This window comes from Phyllostomus discolor, chromosome 4, assembly GCF_004126475.2.
Source record: "Phyllostomus discolor isolate MPI-MPIP mPhyDis1 chromosome 4, mPhyDis1.pri.v3, whole genome shotgun sequence".
Taxonomy (NCBI): Eukaryota; Metazoa; Chordata; class Mammalia; order Chiroptera; family Phyllostomidae; genus Phyllostomus; species Phyllostomus discolor.
The window spans coordinates 28,724,168-28,743,853 of NC_040906.2; the positions used below are offsets into that span (position 1 = coordinate 28,724,168).

General features: G+C 37.1%; 1 protein-coding gene across 9 annotated transcripts in view; it reads left to right on the top strand.

The window, feature by feature from the left end:
• Positions 1 to 19,686, top strand: part of FAM126B (family with sequence similarity 126 member B) — a 63,340-nt gene that overhangs the window by 6,725 nt on the left and 36,929 nt on the right. For 8 of the 9 annotated variants that reach the window (XM_028511059.2, XM_036023089.1, XM_036023094.1 and 5 more), the window contains one exon: positions 11,238 to 11,337. The gene's annotated coding sequence lies outside the window, so the exon portion shown is untranslated. Of the gene's footprint in view, positions 1 to 10,706; positions 10,813 to 11,237; positions 11,338 to 19,686 lie in introns of those variants that run through there. The other variant, XM_036023092.1, reaches the window with a different exon arrangement.

Sequence of the window (19,686 nt, forward strand, 5' to 3'; positions counted from 1 at the left end):
GACCTGGCCCGCAATCCAGGCATGTGCCCTAACTGGGAATCAAACCGGCGACCCTTTGGTTGGCAATCCAGTGCTCAGTCCACTGAGCCACACCAGCCAGGGCTCCTTTTTTTTTTTTTAAATGGCTAAGTAGTATTCTACCACAGCTCTTTTATCCACTCATCTACTGATGGGTACTTGGGCTACCTCCAAATTTTGGCTATTATAAATAATGTTGCAATGAACATAGGGGAGCATATATTCTGTCAAATTAGTATTTTGGGTTTTTTCAGGTAAATTCTCGAAAGTGGAATCACTGAGTCATAAAGCAGTTTTCTTTTTTAAAATTTTTGAGGTAACTCCATACTGCTTTTCACAGTGGCAGCACCAGTCTGCATTCCCACCAATGTTGCATGACTGTTCCCTTTTCTCCACATCCTTGCCAATACGTATTTGTTGGTTGACTGATGACAGTCATCCTGGCAGGTATGAGGTGAAATACTGCGGTTTTAATTTGCGTTTCTTTGATGGTTAGTGACATTGAGTACCTTGCATCTTTTCATGTGTCTATTGGCCATCTATATATCCTCCTTGGAAAAGTGTCTATTCAGATCCTTTGCCCATTTTTAATTGGATTATTTGTTTTTTTGGTGTTTTTTATTAGTTCTTTATAAACTTTGGATATTAACTCCTTATCAGATATACTGGTGAATACATTCTCCCATTCTGTGGATTGCCTTTTCATTTTGTTGATGGCTTCCATTGCTGTGCATAAAATTTTCAGTTTGATGTCCCATTTGTTTATTTTTTCTTTTTGTTTCCTTGCTCAAGGAGTTATGTCAGAAAAAATGTTGCTATAAAAATGTCTGCAATTTCACTGCCTATCCTTTCTTCTGGATTTTTATGGTTTGAGTCTAATGTTTACATCTTTAATCAATTTTGACTTCATTCTTATGTGTGGTGTGAGAACATGGTTGTCTAGTTTTATTATTTTGCATATATCTGTCCAATTTTCCCAACACCATTTATTGAATACACTGTCTTTACCCCATTATATGTCCTTGCTCCCTTTATTAAATATTAATTGACCATAAAGGTATGGGTATTTACTGGGCTCTCTATTCAGTTACATTGGACTATATGTTTTTATGCCAGTACCATAATGTTTTTTTACTTATATTTTATTGATTATGCTATTACATTTATATCAGTATTTCCCCCTTTGCCCGCCTATACCCAACAACCCCCATCCCTCAGGCAGTCCTCACACCACTGTTCATGTCCATGGGTCATGCATATAAGTTCTTTGGCTACTTAATTTCCTATACTGTATTTTATATCCCCATAGCTGTTCTGTAACTACCTACTTATACTTCTTAACCCCTCACCTCTTCAACCATTCCCCCACAACCCCTCCCTCCTGGAAAGCATCATAACCCTCTCTGTATCCATGATTCTGTCTCTGTTCTTCTTGTTTGCTTAGTTTGTATTTTAGATTCAATTGTTAGTAGATATTTATTTTTGCCATTTTATTGTTCATACTTTGATCATCTAATTTTCTTAAAAATCCCTTTAACATTCTCTATAATAATGGTTTAGTGATGATGAACTCCTTTTGCTTTTTCTTGTCTGGAAAGCTCTCTATTTGCCTTTTGATTCTTTTTTTTTAAATATATTTTATTGATTATGCTACTGCAGTTGTCCCATTTCCCCCCTTCACTCCCCTCTACCCTGTACAACCTCTCCCACCCACATTCCCCCCTTTAGTTCATGTCCATGTGTCATAAGTTCTTTAGCTTCTACATTTCTCATACTATTCTTGCCCTCCCCCTGTCTATTTTCTACCTACCATCTATGCTACTTATTCTCTGTACCTTTCCCCCTCTCTCCTCCTCCCACTCCCCTGCTGATAACCCTCCATGTGATCTCTATTTCTGTGGTTCTGTTCTTGTTCTAGTTGATTGCTTAGTTTGTTTTTGTTTTAGGTGTGGTTGTTAATAATTCTGAGTTTGTTGTCATTTTACTATACATGCTTTTTATCTTCTTTTTCTTAGATAAGTCCCTTAAGCATTTCATATAATAAGGGCTTGGTGATGAACTCCTTTAACTTGGCCTCATCTGAGAAGCACTTTATCTGCCCTTCCATTCTAAATGAAAGCTTAGCTGGATAGAGCAATCTTGGATGTAGGTCCTCGCCTCTCATGACTTGGAATACTTCTTTCCAGCCCCTTCTTGCCTGCAAGGTCTCTTTTGAGAAATCAGCTGACAGTCTGATGAGCACTCCTTTGTAGGTGACTGTCCCCTTATCTCTTGCTGCTTCTAGAATTCTCTCCTTCATTTTGACCTTGGCTAATGTAATTATGATGTGCCTTGGTGTGTTCCTCCTTGGGTCCAACCTCTTTGGGACTCTCTGAGCTTCTTGGACTTCCTGGAAGTCTATTTCCTTTGGCAGATTGGGGAGCTTCTCCTTTATTATTTGTTCAAATAACTTTTCCACTTGTTGCCCTTCCTCTTCCCCTTCTGGTACCCCTATAGTTCGAATGTTGGAATGTTTAAAGATGTCCTGGAGGTTCCTAAGCCTCTCCTCATTTTGTTGAATTCTTGTTTCTTCCTTCTCTTCTGTTCAGTTGTTTCTTTCTTCCTTCTGGTCCACTCCACTGCTAAGAGTCCCAGTTTCCTTCCCATCACTATTGGATCCCTGGGCATTTTTCTTTATTTCACTTAGCGTAGCCTTCATTTGTTCATCTAATCTGCGACCAAATTCAACCAATTCTGTGAGCATCCTGATCACCAATGCTTTGAACTGTGCATCTGATAGGTTGGCTATCTCTCAGTTGCTTAAAAGTACTGACTGTGAGGCTTTCAATTCTGTTTGAGCCATCTTTTTTTTTTTTTTCCTTTAGTCTGGTTGCGCCTGTTAAGTATGGGGGCGGAGGCTTAGGTGTTCACCAGCGCAGGGCACCCCAGTCGCTGGGTTGTGATGCTGTATGTGGGGGTGGGGTTCAAGAGAGAACAATGGTGCCTGCTCCACTCTCTGTGGGATTTTAGTCCCTTCTGCTGCTTCCCACAAGCAGATTGGGCCCTTCTGGTGCTGGCTCCCAGGCGGGTGGGCTTGTATACTTTCTAGGACTCTGTGGGTCTCCCCAAGGAGCTCTCCTGTGAGGCTGGGAGATTCTCCCGGCATCTCAACCCTCACAGGTGTTTTCAATCGGTGCTTTTAGGCTTTATTTCCTGGCGCTGGGTCCCTGGGTTGTGTGGCCTGTGTCTCTGCTCATTTTTGCCTAGTTTACCTGTGTGTGAATGTGTGATTGTGGAGAGCCAGCTGCCTTGATCACCTCACTGGGTCTGCTCATTGCCTCCTACGCCCAGGATCTGCCACCAGGTCCATCAGCTGTCCCCGCGCGTCTGGGGTCTGGCAGCTGCCGCCTGCGCCCTGCAAGGCTGCGCCTGCCAGCCACCGCTATTTCCTGCCAGGACTCCTGAACCCTCTCCATAGGCCTCCAACTCCGCCCCTCTTACTGGTCTGGATGAATGGTTGTCAGACTTCCATATAGTTCATTTCTCTCTATTCTAGTTGTTTGTTTGTTTTTTTCTAAATTTTTGTTGTCCTTAGTTTTGGTTGTGCGAGGAGGCACAATGTGTCTACCTACACCTCCATCTTGGCTGGAAGTTCCTGCCTTTTGATTATAAATGATATCTTTCCTAGGTAGAGCAATCTTGGCTGTGTGTCCTGCTTTTTATGACTTTGAATATTTCTTGCCAATCCCTTCTAGTCTACAAAGTTTCTTTTGGAAAATCAGCTGACAATCTTATGGGAATTCACCTGTAGGTAACGAATTGCTTTTCTCTACTGCTTTTAAGATTCTCTCTGTATCTTTAATCTTTGGCATTTTAATTATGATGTGTCTTGGAGTGGACCTCTTTGCATCCATCTTTTTTGGGACTCTCTGTTCTTCCTGGACTTGCATATCTATTCCCTTAAGCAAATTAGAGAAGTTGTTCTCCATTATTTTTTCTAACAGATCTCCAATTTCTTGCTCTTTCTTTTCTCCCTCAGGCACCTGTATGATGCAAATGTCTGAATACCTGAAGTTGTCCCCCAGGCTGCTTACACTATTCTCATTTTTTTAGATTCTCTTTTCTTCTTGTTGTTCTGATTGGTTGTTTTTTGCTTCCTTATATTCCAAATCATTGATTTGTTTCTTAGCTTCATCCACTCTACTGTTATTTCCCTGTAAATTGTTCTTTATTTCAGTGAATGAATCCTTCATTTCTGACTGGATCATTTTTCTGCTGTTGAGGTCCTCACTAAGTTCCTTAAGCATCCTTAGAAACCAGTGTTTTGAACTCTGCATTTGATAGATTGCTTATCTCCCTTTTGTTTAGTTCTTGTATTTTTGGAGTATGTTTTATGGAGACTGCCAGCCAAAATGGAGACGTAGGTAGACACACTGTGCCTCCTTGCACAACCAATAAGGGCAACAAAAATGTAGAAACAAAAAAAAACAACCAGTACTGACAGAAAATTGAACTGTATGGAAGTCCGACAACCAGGGAGTTAAAATAGAAACATTCATCCAGAACAGTAGGAGGGGCGGAGTCTGGAGGCTGGGAGGAGAGGGGTTGTGGCAAAAAAAGTGGTGGCTGGTGGACCCTGGGCATGAGGTGGCAGTAGGCGAGCCCACCGAAGTGGAGGATTGTGGACGGGTGTGGTGCACAGGTGGCTGGCGGACTGAGCAGTCCCACATTCACATGCCGATAAATGAGGCAAAACTGGGGAGAGAGATGGACCACACAACCCAGGGCTATAGTGGAGGGAAATAAAGCCTCAAAACACCAATTGAAAACACCTGTGGGTGTTGAGGTGCCAGGAGAGACTCCCAGCCTCACAGGAGAGCTCCTTGGGGAGACCCACAGAGTCCTAGAAAGTACACAAGCGCACCCACATGGGAATCAGCACCAGAAAGGCCCAGTTTGCTTGGGGGAAGCAATGGAAGGAACTGAAATCCAGCAGAGAGGGGAGCAAGCACCATTGTTCCCTCTCTGACCCTGCCCCCACATACAGCGTCACAATGAGCAGCGATGTGGGTTGCCCCACCCTGCTGAATACCTAAGCCTCTGCCCCTCACTACGTAACAGGCGCATCAAGGCCCCCCCCCCCCCCAAAATGGCCCAAATGAAAGAATAGATCAAAGCTCCAGAGCAAATGCAGCTAAGCAATGAAGAGATAGCCAACCTATCAGATGCACAGTTCAAAGCATTGGTAATCAGGATGCTCACAGAATTGGTTGAATTTGGTCGCAGATTAGATGAACAAATGAAGGCTACGCTAAGTGAAATAAAGAAAAATGCCCAGGGATCCAATAGTGATGGGAAGGAAACTGGGACTCTTAGCAGTGGAGTGGACCAGAAGGAAGAAAGAAACAACTGAACAGAAGAGAAGGAAGAAACAAGAATTCAACAAAATGAGGAGAGGCTTAGGAACCTCCAGGACATCTTTAAACATTCCAACATTCGAACTATAGGGGTACCAGAAGGGGAAGAGGAAGGGCAACAAGTGGAAAAGTTATTTGAACAAATAATAGAGGAGAAGCTCCCCAATCTGCCAAAGGAAATAGACTTCCAGGAAGTCCAAGAAGCTCAGAGAGTCCCAAAGAGGTTGGACCCAAGGAGGAACACACCAAGGCACATCATAATTACATTAGCCAAGGTCAAAATGAAGGAGAGAATTCTAGAAGCAGCAAGAGATAAGGGGGCAGTCACCTACAAAGGAGTGCTCATCAGACTGTCAGCTGATTTCTCAAAAGAGACCCTGCAGGCAAGAAGGGGCTGGAAAGAAGTATTCCAAGTCATGAGAGGCGAGGACCTACATCCAAGATTGCTCTATCCAGCTAAGCTTTCATTTAGAATGGAAGGGCAGATAAAGTGCTTCTCAGATGAGGCCAAGTTAAAGGAGTTCATCACCAAGCCCTTATTATATGAAATGCTTAAGGGACTTATCTAAGAAAAAGAAGATAAAAAGCATGTATAGTAAAATGACAACAAACTCAGAATTATTAACAACCACACCTAAAACAAAAACAAACTAAGCAATCAACTAGAACAAGAACAGAACCACAGAAATAGAGATCACATGGAGGGTTATCAGCAGGGGAGTGGGAGGAGGAGAGAGGGGGAAAGGTACAGAGAATAAGTAGCATAGATGGTAGGTAGAAAATAGACAGGGGGAGGGCAAGAATAGTATGAGAAATGTAGAAGCTAAAGAACTTATGACACATGGACATGAACTAAAGGGGGGAATGTGGGTGGGAGAGGTTGTACAGGGTAGAGGGGAGTGAAGGGGGGAAATGGGACAACTGCAGTAGCATAATCAATAAAATATATTAAAATACATAAATAATAATCAAGTTTTAAAAAGTACATTTTATTGATTATGCAATTACAGGTGTCCCAATTTTTTTTCTTTATATCTCTCTCCTCTCTGCACTCCCCACTCTCCAGCTCCACCCCCATCCAGCACCCAGTTATGTCCGTGGGTCGTACATATAAGTTCTTTGGCTTCTCAATTTCCTATACTATTATTAACCTCCCACTGTTTATTTTGTGTTTACCTATTTTGCTTCTTATTCCCTGTACCATTCCCCCCGCTTCTACCCTACTCCACTGAGAACCCTCCATGTGATCTCCATTTGTGTGATTCTGTTCTTGTTCTAGTTGTTTGGTTATTTTTTTTTTTTTTTTAGGTTCAGTTGTTTAGCTGCAAGTTTTTTGTCATTTTACTGTTCATGGTTTTGATCATCTTTTTCTTAGATAAGTCCCTTTAACATTTCATATAATAAGGACTTGGTGATGATGAACTCCTTTAACTTGACCTCATCTGGGAAGCACTTTATCTGCCCTTCCATTCTAAGTGATAGCTTTGCTGGACAGAGTAATCTTGGATGGAGGTCCTTGCCTTTCATGACTTTGAATACTCCTTTCCAGCCCCTTCTTGCCTGCAAGGTTTTTTTTGAGAAATCAGCTGATAACCTTATGGGAGCTCCTTTCTAGGTAACTCTCTCCTTTCCTCTTGATGCTTTTAAGATTTTCTCCTTATCTTTAATCTTGGGTAACTTAATTATGATGTGTCTTGATGTGTTCCTCCTTGGGCTCAACTTTTTTGGGACTCTGAGCTTCCTGGACTTCCTGGACATCTACTTCCTTTGCCAGGTTGAGGAAGTTCTCCATTATTTTTTTGAATAAGTTTTCAATTACTTGCTCTTCCTTGTGTCCTTCTGGCACCCCTATGATTCAGATGTTGGAATGTTTAAAGTTGTCTCAGAGCTTTCTCAGCCTCTCCTCACTTTTTTGAGTTTTTGTTTCTTCTTTTTGTTTTGGTTGGATTTTTATTTCTTCCTTTGTTTTAAATCAGTGATTTGAGTCCTGGTTTCCTTCCCTTCACTGTTTGTTCCCTGTATATTTTCCTTTATTTTACTTTGCATAGCCTTCGTTTCTTCCTTCATTTTTGTGACTGAGCTTAATCAATTCTGTGAGCATCCTGATTGCCAGTGTTTTGAACTCTGCATCAGATTGGGTGTCTATCTCCTCATTGCTTAGTTCTTTTTGTGAAGTTTTGATCTCTTCTTTCATTTGGGCACTATTTCTTTGTCTCGGCACACCAGTCTGGATAAATGTTTCTTTAACTCCTTGGTTTTGGCCTCTCCTATCACCCAATCTGGGTACTCATGAAGCATCTTTTGTTTGGGCAGAGTATATCTGCCTCTTGTAGTTGAGCCTTGAATGCTGTTGGCATTCAAGATCAGTGGGAGGGATTTACCCAGGCCAGTCAGCCACCAACCTCCACCATCTGTGAAGGATCAGCTGTGCAGGCACAGGGTGGTAGTGTTCCGACATGGTCTACAACTGTCCACCTGGTGCACAATTCTATGGTTTCTTGGGTGGTGCAGGCCAAGGTCAGCCCCTACCTATGTTTTAACCCAGGGCCACCCTACCTGGGCTATAAAGCAGTCTGTGCTGGTTGCTACTGGTGCTGAGCTTGGTGATTCCAAGGAGAATATAAACTGTGAATGTCGGCGGGTGCAGCTAGTTCCAGGCCTGGGGCCATTTAGCAAGAGGTACAGGGGTTGGGAGCTCACTGAGGCTGACTGTTGTTTGTTTTAGAGGATTTAGGAAGTTGTGAAGCCTGAACCAATCATAGTTATTCAAATGGAAAAGTCTCTGTAACAACTTGGGTGGGCCCATACGTTGGGTGGGACGAAGAAGTCTCAGGGGATCTCCAGGGGAGGGCATACAGTGTTAGTAAGTTGATGGAGTCTCAGATAATGGTACCCTTCTGCCAGCTCTGTGGCTCTGTGAGCAGAAGGTTCAGAATAGGGACAGTGACCTCTCTGTCTGGGAGAAAGCTGTCCCTTAGCTCTTGCCTTAATGCCAGACCCTTCACTTCCTTCCTGTATGCCACTGGTGCCTTTCAAGCCAGTACCCTGGTGCTAGAGCTCAGAGGGAGTGAGTCTCAATAGCTGAGTCCATGTTTGGGTTCTTTAAGAGGAATTGCTTGGGACCAGCCAGTTCTGCATGTCCTCCCTCCCACCAGTCTGCATGGATATGGTTTCTTTTTTTTTTTTTTTTTTTTTTTTTTTTTTTTTTTTTTTTTTTTTAGAGAGGGAAGGGAGAGAGTGAGAGGGAGAGAGAGAGAAACATCAATGTGCGGTTGCTGGGGGTTATGGCCTGCAACCCAGGCATGTACCCTGGCTGGGAATCAAACCTGGGACACTTTGGTTCCCAGCCCGCGCTCCATCCACTGAGCTACGCCAGCCAGGGATATGGTTTCTTTAATTCCATAGTTTTCACACTTCTATTCAACTGGATTTCTGATGGTTCTGAGTGATGGTTATTCTGTAATTTAGTTGTAATTTTGATGTGGTTGTGCGAGCAGATGAGCTGTGTTTAACTATGCTGCCATCTTGACCAGAAGTACCATGCTGTTTTGATTACTATGGCTTTATAGTATAGTTTGATATAGGTAGCATGATTTTTCCAACTTTGTTCTTCTTTCTTGAGATTGCTGTGGCTGTTCAGTCTTGTGGTTCCATATAAGTTTTTGGAATATTTGTTCTAGTTCTGTGAAATACACCATTGGTGTCTTGATAGGAATTGAATTGAATCTATAGATTGCTTTGGGTAGTATGGACATTTTAATGCTGCTAATTTTTCATATCTATGAGCACAGTATATGCTTCCACTTATCTGCATCTTCTTCAGTTTCTTTTTTCAGTATCTTACAGTGTTCTGAGTACAGAACAGTGTTCAGGTTTTTTATATCCTGGTTAACTTTATTACAAGTTTTTTTTTTTTTGATGCAGTTGTAAATGGGATTTTAGTTTCCCTTTCTGATAACCGTTATTGCTGTATAGAAATGCAACTGACTTCTGGATATTTTGTATCTTAGTACTTTACTGAATTCATTTGTCAGTCCTAGTAGTTTTTTGGTGGAATCTTTAGGGTTTTCTTTTTCTTTTTTTCTTTTTTTTTTTTAAGATTTCATTTATTTATTTTTAGAGAGGGAGGGGAAGGAGAAAGAGAGAGAGAGAGAAACATCAATGTGCGGTTGCTGGGGGCCATGGCGTGCAACCCAGGCATGTACCCTGACTGGGAATAGAACCTGCGACACTTTGGTTCATAGCCTGCACTCAATCCACTGAGCTATGCCAGTCAGGGCAGGGTTTTCTATATAAAGTATCATGTCATCTGCAAATAATGACAATTTTACTTCTTCCTTTTCAATTTGGATGCCTTTTATTTCTTCTTGTCTGGTTGCTATGGTGAGGACTTCCAGTACTGTGGTGAGAGTGGACATCCCTGTCTTGGGGAACTAGTAATCTTTGCCATACTTGCCTCCTGACTTCTCTGCTAAGTCTGCTACTGACTGACCAGTTGTTGCTGTTAAGGCATTTATTCAGTAGACATGAATTAGTGCTAACCATGTGCTAGGCCCTATTAGGAACTAGAAATACAAACACAACTGAGAAATACTCCCCACTCTAGAGAGGTTTAATAATAGGAGTAATAAACTTGTATACAGGTTTCTGAGAACTGAAGATATTAAGTACTGTAGTCTGTTAGACTAGTTAGTACTATGATTCTGCCAACCTCAATAAATAAGAAAGTGAGCCGCTGTGGTTGGAGTAAGAAGTCCTGACACATCTTTAGTTTGAAAACCATTGAATTTAATGATAATTAAATTTCAAGAGAATTTTATTAATGTATTTTTTGTATTTAAACAAATCGCATTTTATTTAATGAACATATTTTAAAATGTTAATTTTCTTTTGGTGTTTTAGATTTAAAGTTGTGATACAGTTTTGAATCAAAGAGGTAGAGCATCATGTAATCAACAACTACATGCAAATAATTATCAGTTTGTGAAAAAAAGTATACCATTAGCAATTTGAAAATTATTCTCTCTGGTCAAAAAACTTTTAACTTTTTTGTACCAAAAATTCAAGTAATAGCATTTTCTGTGTTCTTTTTAAAATGATAAAATTTTAAGTTCTTAAAACTCACGTAAAAAGATTTTATATTCATTAATACTTAGTATTTAAGCTTGTTTTTATACTGTATGTTAAAATTTTCTTAAAAGATTTTATTTATTTATTTTAGAGAGGGGAAGGGAGGGAGAAAGAGAGGGAGAGAAACATCAATGTGTGGTTGCCTCTTGCACGCCCCCTTCTAGGGACCTGGCCCACAACCCAGGCATGTGCCCTGACTGGGAATCAAAGCGGTAACCCTTGGATTCCCACACCAGTGCTCACTCTGCTGAGCCACACAAGCTAGGGTGTAAAAGTTTTAATGATTGTTTGCACTCGTGTGTGTGTGTGTGTATGTGTGTGAGAGAGAGAGAGAGAGAAATCACTATACTACTGGATTCAAAGAATTATTAGTTGGATATCTTAATTTTCTAGATTAGTTAAGCGAGGCTCCAGAAAATTTAAGTAACCTGCTCAAGGTCTTACAGATAATTAACAACTAATATGAAACTAAAACTCATACTTCATTTCTCTAAATCTAATTTTTTTTAATTGGTTTGGTAGTGGCACAAAAGTATATGCTAGTTATTATGGAAACTTTTGAGTCCCTAATTATTTTTTAAATTAGATAAACTACATTATAAATGTCTTACCAAAATTATTCTTTCATCTCTGTATTACATTCTTGAGAATATTTCACAATATTTTACAGTTTTCTGTTTTCATTTTTTATAGGGTTGGAAAATATTTAAGTCTCAACAAATGAATTCCATACTTGAACTGTGCTGCATTCCTGTGCCACCTCCTCCTTTAGAAAATTGATCTCAGAACAAAGGTAAAAATTATAGAATTGAACTTTTTAAAGGATAAAGCATGAATTTCCCATACAGTTAGACATGTTAGAATTTTGGGTAATCTTTGGTAGGTATCTTCTATTTTTAAAGCAATTTTACCTAGGAGAGTTGAAATAATCACATCTTAATGCATTTTGAAATTTACTTTTGAAAGTGTTTTGTTTTTAGTAGTTGTGTATTTTAATCTTTTTGTGGCTTAAACTGTACAGTTACTGATTTATCAAATTTACTCAGTGTGACTGTATTATTTAGCTATATCCAGATTCATGTATAATTTCCATGATGATATCTGTGTTCTTTATCTGTGCAGTCCAGTATGGGAGACACAAACCACATAAAGCTACTGAGCACTTGAAATTAATATAGCTAGTGCAACTAAGTAATTAAATCTTTAAATTTTATTTTATTTTAATTTAAATTTAAATAGCTACTTGCAGCTAGTGCCTGCTATATTGGATAGTATAGCTGTAGGTTTTTCCTTAGGGAACTTGGTATTTAAAATAACAGCACATTTTACATGTTTAAATTTCAAACTTAATCTAAATAGTCTTTGACCTAAGTTTGAAAATCTATAGTAGCGAATTCACTTTTTACTCTTATATGTTGTCCTGATAGCTTTGTTTATTTAAAATTTGGTCCACCAGAAACCCTTAAGAAACCCTTATAGTTAGTTTTACTCACTGATATAATTTATTTAATCTTAAAAAAAAACCAACTTTGACATAGGTACTTATAGTATCCCCATCTTATAAAGAGAAGCTAAGTACGTGTCCCAAGGACACATAGCTGGTAGGTCATGGAGCTAGAATTCAGACTCTAGCAGTCTAGCACTGAACAGAGCCCATATTCTTCAACCATTTGGCCGCACCATCGCTTACATTCTGATTCTCTGTAAATTGGCAATTCCTAAAAAGTTATGTGCTGATTGTCAGCTAAGACAATTTTTATCCATGTAGGTAATGAAGAGCTTATCATACTACTATACAAGTACTCTGAGTTTGCTCCCCAGCAATTAGTTATTGACCTCCTTCAGATCATGTTCCAGCAGTTCATTATTTTGTTCATTATATTTTATTAGGGCTGGCTAATAAAGGTCGCCATTTCCATGGTCACTAAAAAGAAAATTATCTTCCGTGATATCCTCTTTACTTTGCTATACACTCTGGGAGTAAAGCAGCATTTACTGAATTGAGCTGCACGTTGGAATATCAGCTTGATTTTTGCTCTTATAGAGAGTTTTTATATATACCAGGTGATGGAATGGGTGTGCTATAAAATAGGAGAAATGATCTTCAGAATTCTGTGTCATTTGCTTAAATAAAGTTTGCAGTGTATTTATACCTGTGTTCCTAGCTTCCTCCGGGTACTAAAAGATACTGAGTCTAGTTAAGAAATACATATTTAAAAGTTTTTTCTATAACCAGTACTATTCTATTTTTCAAATGAAGGTACTAAAATATATTTATAGGATTTTAGATTTAGAAAGTAACTTATCATTGTAGAAAACAAGCCCAAAGAGTTTAAGTGATCTGTGGAAGGTCATGGAAGAAGTGTGGTTCATTGATTCAACAAATATGTGTTAAGTACCGGACATAGGTCCTGATACCATAGTATGCTTGTTACTTTTGAGTGCATAGTGAATACTCAAATGTGAAAAAGCAGAAATGGACCCTGTTCTCATGGAACTTACAATCTGATGGAGAAGATAGACAATAAGTAATAAGTTCTAATAAACAAGGTACAAAATCCAAAGCTCTGGAAAGGAAATGAACCATATTTGTTGGAATGGAAAATACTGTAGAAGGGACAAAGAACTGCTAAGGTGGTCGAGGAAGTTCTTCTGATACTAACAGGATTGAAAGTAGCCACCTATTTAAGGTGTGTATGTATGTATGTATGTATGTATGTATTTTTAGAGAGTGAGAGAGAGGAAAGGAGAGAGAGAAACTTTGATTTGTTGTTCCACTTATTTAATGTATTCATTGATTTGGTTAATTCTTGTATGTGCATGGACCAGGGATAGAATCTGCAACCTTGGTGTATTGGGACCACACTCTAATCAAGTGAGCTCCTCAACTAGGGTGGGAGCCACCTATTTAAATAGCATGAGTAAGATAGCATTCCAGTCCTAAAACAATCTACCCAGAATCCTGGGGTGAAGATGTGTGTAAAGTCATAGAGAAACTGAAAGAAGGGTATGGGCAGGACATAGAAGATGGTGGGGGGAATAGTATGAGCTATAAGAAAGGGGCTGGTTTAGTTTTTTCAATCATAGGCTTCACAGTAGGTGTTAAATTCAAATCTGAATTCTGCCACGTAAACTGTGTTACCTTGTGTGGGTCATTCAACCTCTTTACACTTTAATTTTCTTATCTATTAGCTGGAAATAACAGAACCTATTATATTGCACATAGTATCATGAAGATTAATTATATAACACTTGTAGGAAATACTTCTATGGTGTTTACCTTCTGATAAGAACTGTTCCAAGTATGCAGTACAGTACTGCTATTATCTCTCTTTTTGAAATGAGAGAAATGAAGTACAGACAGTTTAAGTATAGCTGGTAAGGTAAGAGGATTTAAACATAGCTAGAGGAAGGGACCTTAAACTTCGTTTGGCTCCAGAGTCCATGCTCAAAATGCCCTGGGAATCTGTTATGTAGGTCCATGGCATCAAACTTATTTTTCATATTAATACTTGGGTAGTGTTTGCCTTCTTTACTGTCATTCTCTGATTAATATAGTCCTACAGAAGCAATTGCAAGATTTGGGAAAAAATGTGAAATGTTACTTTTTCATGAAATTTGTTTTTGTTTTGGAAAAGTAAATTTTCAATTTAAAAATATTATTTATGTTAACATGTAATGGGCTTAATTTTTAAAGTGAATTAATAAACTGTTAAAATGTAAGACTGAAAGGTGGTCAGAGACAAAAATTTGAGAATTGCTGCTCCAGACTACTAGATTCTGTTGTTCTGTTGTCTCTCATTAAATCAGATAAAATACAGAAAACAGCTGATACAGTGTTTATGCTTGATAGGCTCATTAATAACTTTTAAGACACTTTTTTCACATTTTAACATTTTTGAAATAAGAATGTGTCTTGTCTGAATAAACTTTTCAGCAACCAGGCACGTGAATTGTGAAATAGCAGTAAGTCGTGCCCTATTATGTATTTCGAGACTTTAGCTTTATGTATTCATTTGTTCAGTTATCATTTCAATTGATATTAGTAGTGCCACATAGGGTTGAATTTTTAATTGCATTTGCATCCCTAATTGTTGCTTAAAATGTCTACAAAATATCATAGTATAATACAGATTTGTGATGAACAATTAATTGTCCCAGCAGATTGCCTGACACATACCAATTAATTCAAAGACAACAAAATTGCCAAATATCTCAGTCTCTCAGTTTCAAACCTGGGCAAGATTGGTATGACTGATTCATGTGTCTGGGAGAATATCTACCTGTCAAAGTTTCTGAGTGATTTTAAAGAAGCTGTTAGCTTCTGTCTGTATTTAATTTGGAAAAATAAAATTATTAAACTTCAGTCAAAAATGCAGGCAGAAATCTCAGGTTTTGTTCTGGCCAAAAATAAAACTGTCGTTGAGTTCATGCGTACAAGTAATTAAATGAATAGATGTTTGAGTACCTGCTCTCTGCCTAGCACTTTTGGTATGGCACCTGTCCCTATGAAGTGCAGATTCTAGTGGAAAAGACAGACTATAATAACTAAGCAATAAGCAAAATAATTACATATTTTGCCAAATGCTATGAAGGAAATGAATGGAGCAATAAGGATTGGAGGAAGGAGGAACTAGGGGGAGACAATTTAAGTAGACAGGGAAGGCTTCTCTGAGGAGATGGCATTTGAACTGAGTCTGTTCCAGCCATATGAGAGCTGGGAGAGTATACCAAGTAGCTAGTTGAAAGACCAAAGATGGCTAGAAACATAAAGGATAATTTTTTAAAATTCCTATGTGATTTTACTGATAAGCTTACGCTCTTGTCCTATAGTTAGTATTTTTATTTTTAATAATTGCTTTTCTACTTACTTAAATTTGTTAATAAATTACTGTCTTAAAATTAGTAGTATCAAAGAACTCAAGAAATATGATGGTGTTTTGATTTTATTTGTTGAGGTGACATTGGTTAATAAAATTATATTAAAGTTTTAAGTGTACATTTCTATGATAACACAATCTGTATATTGCACTGTGTGCCCACCACCCAAAGTCAAATAATTATAATTATTGATACCATTATATTTCTTTAAAAGGTATTGAAGTCACAGTCATTTTTTAATGGTATTGATAGAAACAAAAGTGATTTGGTGCTCCAAAATTTGTGGTTATAGGAGAGATGCAGGTAGGAATTTAAAATAAGACATTTCACCTGGATGTAATACTTTTTTTTTTTTTTAACTAGAGGGTTGTCATTAGGATTACTTGGGGAGATTTTTCAAAATATGTGTTACAGGCCCTATTACACTTAGGGATTCTGATGCAGTATATATCAGATTAAAAAGATTTGTGTTTCTGGGGTTTCTCTTTTACTTTAAAAGCAATTGATACTCTTTGTAGAGAATTTGAAGAAAATCAGTAATTGTAGTTGCTTTTTTCCCCTTTTCTATAAAATAGTGGTGTACATTTTAAAAATGCTCTAATTCTTTATAGTTAGCAAAAAGATAACTTATTAGTTTATAAGTTATTCCCAAAACAGAAATCTTGATTTAAAGCATTTCATTATTGGGTTAGCCAAAAAGTTTGTTTGGTTTTTTCCATCCAGTGGCTCTAGTAGTGCTTAGCTGTCTTTAACTTCACTTGAAACAATTTTGTTAGATTGTGCTGTGACAGCTGTCATATCAACATGAATTTTAAAAAATACTTATCAAAATTGGTGAATTTTTGTGTAGCCATTTTAATATTGAAGATGGGAAAAAATATGGAACATCTTTGGCGCTTTATGCTTTATTATTTCAAGAAAGGTAAAAACACAGTTGAAATGCAAAAAAAGATTTGTGCAGTGGATGGTCTTACATATATTTTTAACAATTGAAACGGAACATTGTAGAATACTGTATGATGAATACATGACTGTATTTAAACTATATATACAAACATTTTCATACATGCATTCATATATATAAATGTATATCTGGAAGAAAAGTACATACGAAGTAGTTGATTCTGTATTTCTGTTTATCTTAGTGGGTGGCATAAGTAGTTGGGCTTTCTTAGTGCCTTTGTTTTATAGGCATATACTATTTATAATAAATATTTTTAAATTATTTAATAATTGAATATCAACTACTAATTTATATCAAAGGCATTTGTGTACACCAACAATGAAATATCAGAAACAGAAATCCCATTTGCTATAGCAACAAGAAAAATAAAATACCTAGGAATAAACCTAACCAAGGAGGTAAAAGACCTGTACTCAGAAAACTACACAACACTAAAAAAAGACATTAAAGAAGACACAAATAAATGGAAGCATATACCGTGTTCATAGATGGAAGAATTTAACATCATCAAAATGTCCGTACTACCCAAAGTGATTTATATATTCAACACAATCCCTATTAAAATACCAGTGACATATTTCACAGATATCGAACAGACATTTCAAAAATTTTGTATTATTTTCTTACCACAGGACCTTTAGGCTGTTCCCTCTTTCTAGAATGTTCTTTTCCTACTTAACTCCTACTGATCTTTGATATCTCTATTTAAGCACTACCTCAGAGAAGCCTCTTTTGCTTTCATGAGCGTTAGTTTCCTTTGCTTTATGGTTTAGTGTGTCGTTCCTTTGTGTGTCTTTACACATCTCTTTGCAAAAATATAATCTCCTCCAGTAGACGAATACTCCAGTAGAGTGGGTCTACATCTGGTTTTGTTTACCATTGTATTTTCAGCTCCTAGCATAATAGCTGGCATATAATTTGTACTTAAGAAATATTTATGGAATAGATCAGTGAATTTCTGACCAGATTCTCCTTTGCTCAGATGTCTGCTTAAGGTTTGAGAAGCTTCCAAGGCAACTGCCTTAGCATATTTAGACAGTTGTTCAAACTGGAAATTATACTGTATGGTGAATCCATGCTTGTTATTTTTATTGAGATATAATTGGTATAGAATAAGATGCACAGTAATCATAGTTATATCAAACTTCATTTTTAGGTGAAGACCGAGGTTTTAAAGAGTATTTAATACCACTTAATATTTGAAAGGGAATTCTGACAGTGATTTGAACAGTCATTGTAATTAATGAATGAACCTGATAAAATTACTTCATTGAAGGACATTATCATTTGAATGTGTAGTTGTACTCTGTTTTGTGAAGTTATTTTTAAGAGTCTTATTTCTTCAGCAAGAGTTTTAACATGGGATCCATGTCTGCTATGGCTTTACTATATCTATGAACTCCCTAAAATTATTTGCAAAATCGTGTACATATGAGCATCATACTTATCTTTTTCTGAATTAGAGATCCATAGTTTTGTTCATATTTTAAAGGGGGAAAGGGTCTGTGACTTTCTGCTTTTGCCTCCTCAAAAAGATTAAGAACCATTGCTTTATATCTTATATATCATGACTTATATGTAGAGTTAGTTCATCAATTCTTTATTTTTTCTTACAGTTCATTGTGGAACATTTCAAACCTGTAACAAAGTAGAGAGAATAGTGTAATGAAGCATAAGTGTCAGTAAGCGATTACTCAGTTTCAGTGGCTATCAACTCATCATGATCAGTCATATTTCATCTATACCCATTGCACTGTCCTTTGGCTCTCCCCTCTGTCCCCGATTATTTTAAAGTAAGTCCCAGTCATTATTTCACTAATAAATATTTCAGTATGTATCTCTGAGACATAAGTACTGTTTTTGAAAAGGTATGATATAATTATCAAATATAAAAATAACCTATAATCCTTAATTTAATATCATTAAATAATCTGTCATGTTCAACTTCTTCCACTTGTCATGCTCTTTTTAATTGTTTGAATTAGAGTCCAAATAACATTCACACTTTGGTTATTGATTTTTCTTTTTATATCTCTTTTAATCTGTAGGTTTCTCTATCATCTCTTTTTCAGTTTCAGTTTATCGGTCTACAAAACACTTGCTATTTGAAAATAAGGATCATGTATTACTCCTTTTTATACTCCTTGCTTACATAGTATTTGGTAGAGTGCATTATATAGGGATATTTTTATCCTTTTGGGATTGAGGGGGCAGATTTGGAAAATCCAGTTTCCTTTCATTAGGTAGAAATTTAGTGTGCAATTTGACACACTCTTAGGAAATAATTGTCTTTTTAGTAAACTTGAAGTTGCTTTGAAGACACTTCACTCCTCCCACAAGAAGTTCTTTAGTTCTTCTAGTTGTTACCTTTTGAGCCTTAAATCAAAAACCACAACTTCTTATTATTTTTTTCACTTTAAAAAATAATACACGCCCTGGCTGGTGTGGCCCAGTGGACTGAGTTCCAGTCTGCAAACCAAAAGATCACCTGTTCGATTCCCAGTCAGGGCACAAGTCTGGCTTGAGGTCTAGGTCGCCAGCTGAATGTGTGTTAGGGGCAACCAATCAATGTTTCTCCCCCTCTTTTCAAAAATAAATACATAAAATCTTTAAAAAAATAAAAATAATACGTGCTTATTTATTTTTTTAATAATTCAAAGTTATATAATTAATACATTCTCAGTAATCCTTCCTTCAGAGGCAGACACTTTAAGTTTGGTGTATATAGAGGTAGGCAGAGTGGGTTTACAGTTGTGAAATGGTTTATTCTTGTGTTATTTATTTATTAATTATGATATGATTTATTTGTATTATTTGTATTTTTCCATATGAATAACTGTAAATCTACTTTGCCCATTCCTGTATATGCTTCCAGGTTTGTTTGTTTGTTTTTATATTTTATGTAAATTTTTAAAAGAATTATAGTTTACATACTATTGTATAACTTACTTTTCTACTTGGACCTTTTTCCATTTTATAAAAGAGAAATCTGCCTTCTTCAAAGGCTTTATTTTGTGTAGTATGTATACATTTATAATCAATTTGCTAAATTTATGACCCTTGATTTCTAGCATTTTTACCTTTGACATTTATAATCTGTTGCATGGTTTATTCTGTGATGCATAACTTATTCCAGACTGTGCATTGGATAATGGAAGTTCAATTTCACTCAATAAACTTGTTTTTGCCACCTTAAAGTATAATTGTTGTGTGAAACATAAAAGCATTAGGAAAATAGGTTTCAAATGTACCATTAAAAATAGGATTTCTCTCTTTAAAAAATTTAGTTTAACTGAA